Raw genomic sequence first — 10,249 nt, forward strand, 5'->3', positions numbered from 1 at the left:
GTTAGGGTTAGTTGTTAGGGCTAAGGTTACTTTCTGGGTTTACTTGTTAGGGTTACTTGTTAGGGCTAAGGTTATCTTCTGGGGTTACTTGTTTGGGTTAGGGTTACTTGTTAGGGTTAATTGTTAGGGTTAAGGTTACTTTCTGGGTTTAGTTGTTAGGGTTACTTGTTAGGGTTACTTGTTAGGGTTAAGGTTAGTTTCTGGGATTACTTTCTGTGTTTATTTTTTAGGGTTAGGGTTACTTGTCAGGGTTAAGGTTATTTTCTGTGTTTACTTGTTAGGGTTACTTATTAGGGCTAGGTTTACTTTCTGGGTTTACGTGTTAGGGTTACTTGTTAGGGTTAGGGTTACTTTCTGGGTTTACTTGTTAGGATTATTTCTTAGGGTTAGGGTCACTTGTTAGGGTGAGGGTTACTTGTTAGGGTTAGGGTTACTTGTTGGGATTAGGGTTACTTGTCAGGGTTAGGGTTACTTTTTGGGGTTACCTTTTAGGGTTACTTGTTAGGATTAGGGTTACTTGTCAGGGTTAAGTTTACTTTCTGGGTTTACTTGTTAGGGTTACTTGTTAGGGTTAGGGTTACTTGTCAGGGTTAAGGTTACTTTCTGGGTTTACTTGTTAGGGTTACTTGTTAGGGTTAAGGTTACTTTCTGGGGTTACTTTTTAGGGTTACTTGTTAAGGCTATGGTTACTTTCTGGGTTTACTTGTTAGGGTTACTTGTTAGGGCTAGGGTTACTTTCTGGGGTTACTTTTTAGGGTTACTTGTTAAGGCTATGGTTACTTTCTGGGTTTACTTGTTAGGGTTACTTGTTAGGTCTAGGGTTACTTTCTGGGGTTACTTGTCAGGGTTAAGGTTACTTTCTGTGTTTATTTGTTAGGGTTAGGGTTACTTGTCAGGGTTATGGTTATTTTCTGTGTTTACTTGTTAGGGTTACTTATTAGGGCTAGGGTTACTTTCTGGGTTTACTTGTTAGGGTTACTTTTTAGGCTTAAGGTTACTTTCTGGTGTTACTTGTTAGGGTTACTTGTTAGGGTTATGGTTACTTGTTAGGGTTAGGGTTACTTGTCAGGGTTAAGGTTACTTTCTGGGTTTACTTGTTCGGGTTACTTGTTAGGGTTAGGGTTACTTTCTGGGTTTACTTGTTAGGGTTACTTGTTAGGGATTATTTCTTATGGTTAGGGTCACTTGTTAGGGTGAGGGTTACTTGTTAGGGTTAGGGTTACTTGTTAGGATTAGGGTTACTTGTCAGGGTTTGGGTTACTTCTTAGGGGGTTACTTGTGACTGGGTTTACTTGTTAGGGTTAATTGTTAGGGTTATGGTTACTTGTTAGGGTTATGGTTACTTTCTGGGTTTACTTGTTAGGGTTACTTGTTAAGGCTATGGTTACTTTCTGGGATTACTTTTGGGGTTACTTGTTAGGTGTAGGGTTACTTGTCAGGGTTAAGATTACTTTCTGTGTTTATTTGTTAGGGTTAGGGTTACTTGTCAAGGTTAAGGTTATTTTCTGTGTTTACTTGTTAGGGTTACTTATTAGGGCTAGGGTTACTTTCTGGATTTACTTGTTAGGGTTACTTGTTAGGGTTACTTTCTGGGTTTACTTGTTAGGATTATTTCTTAGGGTTAGGGTCACTTGTTAGGGTGAGGCTTACTTGTTAGGGTTAAGGTTACTTGTTAGGATTAGGGTTACTTGTCAGGGTTAAGTTTACTTTCTGGGTTTACTTGTTAGGGTTAGGGTTACTTGTTAGGGTTACTTTCTGGGTTACTTGTCTAGGGTTACTTGTTAGGGTTAAGGTTACTTTCTGGGTTTACTTTTGTTAGGGTTAGGGTTACTTGTTAGGGTTAAGGTTACTTTTTGGGGTTACTTTTTAGGGTTACTTGTTAAGGCTATGGTTACTTTCTGGGTTTACTTGTTAGGGTTAGTTGTTAGGGCTAAGGTTACTTTCTGGGTTTACTTGTTAGGGTTACTTGTTAGGGCTAAGGTTACCTTCTGGGGTTACTTGTCAGGGTTAAGGTTACTTTCTGTGTTTATTTGTTAGGGTTAGGGTTACTTGTCAGGGTTATGGTTATTTTATGTGTTTACTTGTTAGGGTTACTTATTAGGGCTAGGGTTACTTTCTGGGTTTACTTGTTTGGGTTAGGGTTACTTGTTAGGGTTAGGGTTACTTGTCGGGGTTAAGGTTACTTGCTGGGGTTACTTGTTAGGGTTACTTGTTAGGCTTAGGGTTACTTGTCAGGGTTAAGTTTACTTTCTGCGTTTACTTGTTAGGGTTACTTGTTAGGGTGAGGGTTACTTGTCAGGGTTAAGTTTACTTTCTGGGTTTACTTGTTAGGGTTACTTGTTAGGGTTAGGAATACTTGTTAGGATTACTTTCTGGGTTTAAATGTTAGGGTTACTTGTTAGGGCTAGGGTTACTTTCTGGGGTTACTTTTTAGGGTTCCTTATCAGGGTGAGGGTTACTTGTTAGGATTAGGGTTACTTGTCAGGGTTAGGGTTACTTTCTTGGGTTACTTTTTAGTGTTACTTGTTAGGGTTACGGTTACTTGTTAGGGTTACTTGTCATGGTTAAGGTTACTTTCTGGGGTTACTTGCTGGGGTTACTTGTTAGGGTTACGTGTTAGGGTTAGGTTTACTTGCTGGGGTTACTTGTTAGGGCTAAGGTTACTTTATGGGGTTACTTGTTAGGGTTACTTGTTAGGGCTAGGGTTACTTTCTGGGTTTACTTGTTAGGGTTACTTGTTAGGGCTAGGGTTACTTTCTGGGGTTACTTTTTAGGGTTCCTTGTTAGGGTGAGGGTTACTTGTTAGGGTTAGGGTTACTTGTCAGTTGTTAGGGTTAAGGTTACTTTCTGGGGTTACTTTTTAGAGTTACTTGTTAAGGCTATGGTTACTTTCTGGGATTACTTTTAGGGATACTTGTTAGGTGTAGGGTTACTTGTCAGGGTTAAGGTTACTTTCTGTGTTTATTTGTTACGGTTAGGGTTACTTGTCAGGGTTAAGGTTATTTTCTGTGTTTACTTGTTAGGGTTACTTATTAGGGCTAGGGTTACTTTCTGGATTTACTTGTTAGGGTTACTTGTTAGGGTTAGGGTTACTTTCTGGGTTTACTTGTTAGGATTATTTCTTAGGGTTAGGGTCACTTGTTAGGGTGAGGCTTACTTGTTAGGGTTAGGGTTACTTGTTAGGATTAGGGTTACTTGTCAGGGTTAGGGTTACTTTTTGGGGTTACCTTTTAGGGTTACTTGTTAGGATTAGGGTTACATGTCAGGGTTAAGTTTATTTTCTGGGTTTACTTGTTAGGGTTACTTGTTAGGGTTACTTGTTAGGGTTAGGGTTACTTTCTGGGTTTACTTGTTAGGGTTAAGGTTACTTTCTGGGGTTACTTTTTAGGGTTACTTGTTAAGGCTATGGTTACTTTCTGGGTTTACTTGTTAGGGTTAGTTGTTAGGGCTAAGGTTACTTTCTGGGTTTACTTGTTAGGGTTACTTGTTAGGGCTAAGGTTATCTTCTGGGGTTACTTGTTTGGGTTAGGGTTACTTGTTAGGGTTAATTGTTAGGGTTAAGGTTACTTTCTGGGTTTAGTTGTTAGGGTTACTTGTTAGGGTTAATTGTTAGGGTTAAGGTTACTTTCTGGGTTTAGTTGTTAGGGTTACTTGTTAGGGTTACTTGTTAGGGTTAAGGTTAGTTTCTGGGATTACTTTCTGTGTTTATTTTTTAGGGTTAGGGTTACTTGTCAGGGTTAAGGTTATTTTCTGTGTTTACTTGTTAGGGTTACTTATTAGGGCTAGGGTTACTTTCTGGGTTTACGTGTTAGGGTTACTTGTTAGGGTTAGGGTTACTTTCTGGGTTTACTTGTTAGGATTATTTCTTAGGGTTAGGGTCACTTGTTAGGGTGAGGGTTACTTGTTAGGGTTAGGGTTACTTGTTGGGATTAGGGTTACTTGTCAGGGTTAGGGTTACTTTTTGGGGTTACCTTTTAGGGTTACTTGTTAGGATTAGGGTTACTTGTCAGGGTTAAGTTTACTTTCTGGGTTTACTTGTTAGGGTTACTTGTTAGGGTTAGGGTTACTTGTCAGGGTTAAGGTTACTTTCTGGGTTTACTTGTTAGGGTTACTTGTTAGGGTTAAGGTTACTTTCTGGGGTTACTTTTTAGAGTTACTTGTTAAGGCTATGGTTACTTTCTGGGTTTACTTGTTAGGGTTACTTGTTAGGTCTAGGGTTACTTTCTGGGGTTTAGGGTTACTTGTTAGGGGTTACTTTCTGGGGTTACTTGTCAGGGTTAAGGTTACTTTCTGTGTTTATTTGTTAGGGTTAGGGTTACTTGTCAGGGTTATGGTTATTTTCTGTGTTTACTTGTTAGGGTTACTTATTAGGGCTAGGGTTACTTTCTGGGTTTACTTGTTAGGGTTACTTTTTAGGGTTAAGGTTACTTTCTGGTGTTACTTGTTAGGGTTACTTGTTAGGGTTATGGTTACTTGTTAGGGTTAGGGTTACTTGTCAGGGTTAAGGTTACTTTCTGGGTTTACTTGTTCGGGTTACTTGTTAGGGTTAGGGTTACTTTCTGGGTTTACTTGTTAGGATTATTTCTTATGGTTAGGGTCACTTGTTAGGGTGAGGGTTACTTGTTAGGGTTAGGGTTACTTGTTAGGATTAGGGTTACTTGTCAGGGTTTGGGTTACTTTTTAGGGTTACTTGTTACTGGGTTTACTTGTTAGGGTTAATTGTTAGGGTTATGGTTACTTGTTAGGGTTATGGTTACTTTCTGGGTTTACTTGTTAGGGTTACTTCTTAGGGTTAAGGTTACTTTCTGGGGTTACTTGTTAGGGTTATGGTTACTTGTTAGGGTTAGGGTTACTTTCTGGGTTTACTTGTTAGGGTTACTTGTTAGGGTTAAGGTTACTTTCTGGGGTTACTTGTTAGGGTTACTTGTAAGGGCTAGGGTTACTTTCTGGGTTTACTTGTTAGGGTTACTTGTTAGGGCTAGGGTTACTTTCTGGGGTTACTTTTTAGGGTTACTTGTTAGGGTTAAGGTTACTTTCTGGGATTACTTTTAGGGTTACTTGTTAGGGTTAGGGTTACTTGTCAGGGTTAAGGTTACTTTATGTGTTTACTTGTTAGGGTTGCTTGTTAGGGTTAAGGTTACTTTCTGGGTTTACTTGTTCGGGTTACTTGTTAGGGTTAGGGTTACTATCTGGGTTTACTTGTTAGGATTATTTCTTAGGGTTAGGGTCACTTGTTACGGTGAGGGTTACTTGTTAGGGTTACGGTTACTTGTTAGGATTAGGGTTACTTGTCAGGGTTTGGGTTACTTTTTGGGGTTACTTGTTAGGGTTACTTATTAGGGCTAGGGTTACTTTCTGGGTTTACTTGTTAGGGTTACTTGTTAGGGTTAAGGTTACTTTCTGGGTTTACTTGTTAGGGTTACTTGTTAGGGTTATGGTTACTTGTTAGGGTTAGGGTTACTTTCTGGGTTTACTTGTTAGGGTTACTTGTTAGGGTTAAGGTTACTTTCTGGGGTTACTTGTTAGGGTTACTTGTTAGGGCTAGGGTTACTTTCTGGGTTTACTTGTTAGGGTTACTTGTTAGGCCTAGGGTTACTTTCTGGGGTTACTTTTTAGGGTTACTTGTTACTGGGTTTACTTGTTAGGGTTAATTGTTAGGGTTATGGTTACTTGTTATGGTTAGGGTTACTTTCTGGGTTTACTTGTTAGGGTTACTTGTTAGGGTTAAGGTTACTTTCTGGGGTTACTTGTTAGGGTTATGGTTACTTGTTAGGGTTAGGGTTACTTTCTGGGTTTACTTGTTAGGGTTACTTGTTAGGGTTAAGGTTACTTTCTGGGGTTACTTGTTAGGGTTACTTGTAAGGGCAAGGGTTACTTTCTGGGTTTAATTGTTAGGGTTACTTGTTAGGGCTAGGGTTACTTTCTGGGGTTACTTTTTAGGGTTACTTGTTAGGGTTAGGGTTACTTGTTAGGATTAGGGTTACTTGTCAGGGTTTGGGTTACTTTTTGGGGTTACCTTTTAGGGTTACTTGTTAGGCTTAGGGTTACTTGTCAGGGTTAAGTTTACTTTCTGGGTTTACTTGTTAGGGTTACTTGTTAGGGTTAAGGTTACTTTCTGGGGTTACTTTTTAGAGTTACTTGTTAAGGCTATGGTTACTTTCTGGGATTACTTTTAGGGATACTTGTTAGGTGTAGGGTTACTTGTCAGGGTTAAGATTACTTTCTGTGTTTATTTGTTAGGGTTAGGGTTACTTTCTGGATTTACTTGTTAGGGTTACTTGTTAGGGTTAGGGTTACTTTCTGGGTTTACTTGTTAGGAATATTTCTTAGGGTTAGGGTCACTTGTTAGGGTGAGGCTTACTTGTTAGGGTTAGGGTTACTTGTTAGGATTAGGGTTACTTGTCAGGGTTAGGGTTACTTTTTGGGGTTACCTTTTAGGGTTACTTGTTAGGATTAGGGTTACTTGTCAGGGTTAAGTTTACTTTCTGGGTTTAATTGTTAGGGTTACTTGTTAGGGCTGTGCCTCGACTGGGATCACCACCTTATCGTGGTGAGGCACTTTGCGCGTCTCCGTGACCCCGAGAGCTATGTCGGCTGGAGTCTTGTACTCCTGGCAGGGTCACCCAAGCCGAACAGGTCGGAGGGTAGAGGCCAGACAAAGAGTGATCCCAAATCCGCACCCAGGGGTAGGCGTAGGCGGAGTCCAACAGATCGGACCACCGGCAGCCCCTTGCAACCGCACTCACCTGAAGGTCGTCTCGAGTCTTCACTCTTGCCACTGGAATACAGTGAGTGCGGCCAAGTATGTGGGGGAAGGAATTGCGCGCCCCGTCCCTCACACTAAATCCACTAGTAGCGCAGGTTTCAGCTTCCACCATATAAGTCCACTGGCGATAGGATAAAGTGACGGGGGCAGGTCATGGATGTGACTGGAAGCTTCTAGCTTGAATCCTACACAGGGGCGGTACAGGATTGATGGTCGTTGCGAAGATGGGATGGAGCATTATCCTTCGGCAGCATCCTGTGCGTCTGAGCAGCCCTATTCAGGGTCCGCACTGCTCACCCCTTATAGGGGAAGGGTCTAGAAAAGGTGACCTAAACATTGCTTGTTCCACCACACCTGGGTGGCCCACCGCAGCCACCAAGGCATCCCCTCTCTGCGGTCGAAAACGAAATATAATCAAACCCATGACTATGAACCTGGCTTCCTGGAATGTTCGCACCCTCCTCGATGCTCGAGACGGGATGGAGAGACCTCGAAGACGAACTGTCCTCATCGCACATGAGCTAAGGAGGTACAACATCGATATTGGCGCACTCAGTGAGACTCGGTTCTCAGGCGAGGATTCACTCACAGAAGTTGGTGAAGGTTACACCTTCTTCTGGAAGGGTCTCCCAGAGAATGAGCGAAGACTCCATGGAGTTGGCTTTGCTGTGAAAAGCAGCTTACTCAGTAACATCCCCGAGTTCCCCCAAGGCATCAGTGAACGGCTTATGACCTGGCGTATTCCCCTGGTAAAAGGTCGCTTCGCAACTTTAATCAGCGCCTATGCTCCCACCTTGGATGCTGACGATAACACCAAATGCCTTCTACGAGTCCCTGGATGCTACCATATCCAAAATCCCTGCCTCTGATAAACTTGTTCTGATGGGTGACTTCAATGTCCGAGTAGGTACTGATGCCAGGCTCTGGAAACAAGTAATCGGAAGGCACGGGACGGGGAAAATAAACAGCAATGGCCTCCGACTCCTCACTCTGTGCTCTGAGCATCAGTTGATTGTAACTAACACCATCTTTCAGCTGAAAAAGAAATACATCACATCATGGATGCACCCCAGGTCCAAACATTGGCACTTACTGGACTACATCATCACAAGGCAACGAGACCAAAATGATGTCTGCATCACGCGGGCCATGCGTGGGGCTGAATGCTGGACTGATCATCGACTGATCAAGTCCAGGCTCAAGCTGAGAATTCGACCTCCTCATAAGAAACAGCAGCCCCAAAGGCGTCTTAACACCAGGGCCCTGGAGTCCCCAGAATGTGCAGCCAGCTACCGCCACAAGCTGGCAGAGGGACTTGCCAGCCTGGACAACGACACCAGTAACGGTGACCTTGATGTTGAAAGCAGGTGGAAAAAATTGAGGACAACAATTCATCAAGCTGCCTCTGAGACCATCGGCTTCACTCAGAAACGTCATCAAGACTGGTTCGATAACAGCTCAGCTGCCATACAGGAGCTTCTGGTAGCCAAGCGCAAAGCCCATACCACACTTCTCTCCAACCCTCATTCTCCACTTCTCCTCTCTCACTACAAGGCCATCCGTGGTGAAACACAGAAACAGCTGAGGATGATGGAGAACAAGTGGTGGCTCAGCAAGGCCCAAGAAATCCAGAGGCATGCAGACAACAACAACACACATGCCTTCTATGATGCTGTAAAATCCCTGCACGGCCCACAAAGACAACTGTCACATCTCGTCGCCGTCCTGGGCGCGCCCCGCCCCTCCTGTCATCTCCTCCGCTGCTCCCTGGAGACGGCCCCTCCCATCATCACGCACCTGGGTTCCCACAGCTGTTTGTCATTCCCGTGATTGTGCCTTCTGACTATATCTACCGATTGCGCTATCCAGTCTCCGTCGGAATATTTCGGAAGTCACCCCCACTACTACCTTGCTGTCAGGTTCGCTATTTCTTCCATTGCCTTTACGCACATTCCCCACTTTATGAGTTTGTTGTTTTGCATGCGTGTTTCAGTAAAAGACTTTACCCTGATCTCTGTCTCGCCGTTGCATTTCGGATCCAAGCCTTCCCTCCTTCCCTCGCCACTCGAGCCCGGCGTCCTTGCCTCGAGTAGCGTAACAACAACACATTGTCCCAGTTAAATCTGCAGACGGTTATGTACTACTGAAGGACAAACAGCTAATACTAGAGCGCTGGGCAGAGCACTTTGACTCCCTGCTCAACCAAGTAAACCCTTCAGACACATCTGTCCTTGACTCCCTCCCAGAGCTTCCAACAGTTCCCTCCCTTGATGAACCTCCTCAGTTCACAGAGGTCCTCTCTGCAATCCGGAGCCTTAAAAACAACAAAAGCCCTGGCCCTGATGGACTTCCAGCTGAGGTCTTCAAGAGCGGCGGTTATCTCCTGACACGGAAGCTTTACCACCTCATCTGCAACATCTGGCAAAACGGGACACTTCCTCAGGAATGGAAAGACAGCAACATTGTCACCATTTACAAAAGGAAGGGGGACAAGTCAGTCTGTGGCAACAGCCGTGGCATCTCCCTACTTTCTGTTGCTGGCAAGATTCTTGCAAAAGTAATGCTGTTCCGTCTTATATCGCACATTACCGAAGACATCCTCCCAGAGACACAATGCGGCTTCAGGAAGGATCGAAGCACTCTGGACATGATCTTCGCTGCGCGCCAAGTTCAGGAGAAATGCAAGGAACAAAATAAGGACCTCTATATCACCTTCATTGACCTTACAAAGGCATTTGACACAGTTAACCGTGACATTCTCTGGACCATACTGCAGAAATTTGGCGTCCCCTCCAAATTTCTCGGCATCCTAAAACAGTTCCACAGCGGCATGCAAGCAACTGTACTTGTTGGTGGCCAGCAATCTTCCCCGTTCCCTGTGGAAGTCGGGGTGAAGCAGGGCTGTGTACTGGCCCCTGCTATATTCAACCTGTTCCTGATGGCAGCTACGCTCCTCTTCCATAAGTCCATCCAGGAAGGTGGCGGCGTACAAATCCAATTCCGCCTGGATGGTAACCTGTTTAACATCAGACGCCTACAGGCCAAGACCAAGACCCTGATCAGCGGCATCCACGAGCTACAGTATGCAGATGATTGTGCTCTGCTGGCCCACAGCCCAGCTGCCATGCAAAATGCCCTTGATACCATGTCCTCCGTCTACCGATCACTCGGTCTCGTGATCAATGTAACCAAAACGGAGGTCATGGCAAAAGAGAGTTCTCCAACCCCAGCGTTCACCCTCAGTGGCACACCCCTCAAGGTTGTCCAACAATTCAGCTACCTCGGCAGCATTCTAACACCCTCCTGTCTAATTGATGATGACGTCCAGGCCCGCATCCATCAAGCCTCCAAAGCTTTTGGCAGATTGCGTACTCGTGTGTTCGAAAACAACCACTTAAGAACTCCAACAAAAGTCGCAGTCTACCAAGCAGTGTGTGTGTCCACGCTGCTATATGGCGCAGAAGCCTGGACCGTCTATCGACG

This window comes from Hippocampus bargibanti, unplaced genomic scaffold (genome assembly GCF_051943395.1).
Source record: "Hippocampus bargibanti isolate YZ-2025 unplaced genomic scaffold, ASM5194339v1 Contig00122, whole genome shotgun sequence".
In the NCBI taxonomy this organism is placed as follows: domain Eukaryota; kingdom Metazoa; phylum Chordata; class Actinopteri; order Syngnathiformes; family Syngnathidae; genus Hippocampus; species Hippocampus bargibanti.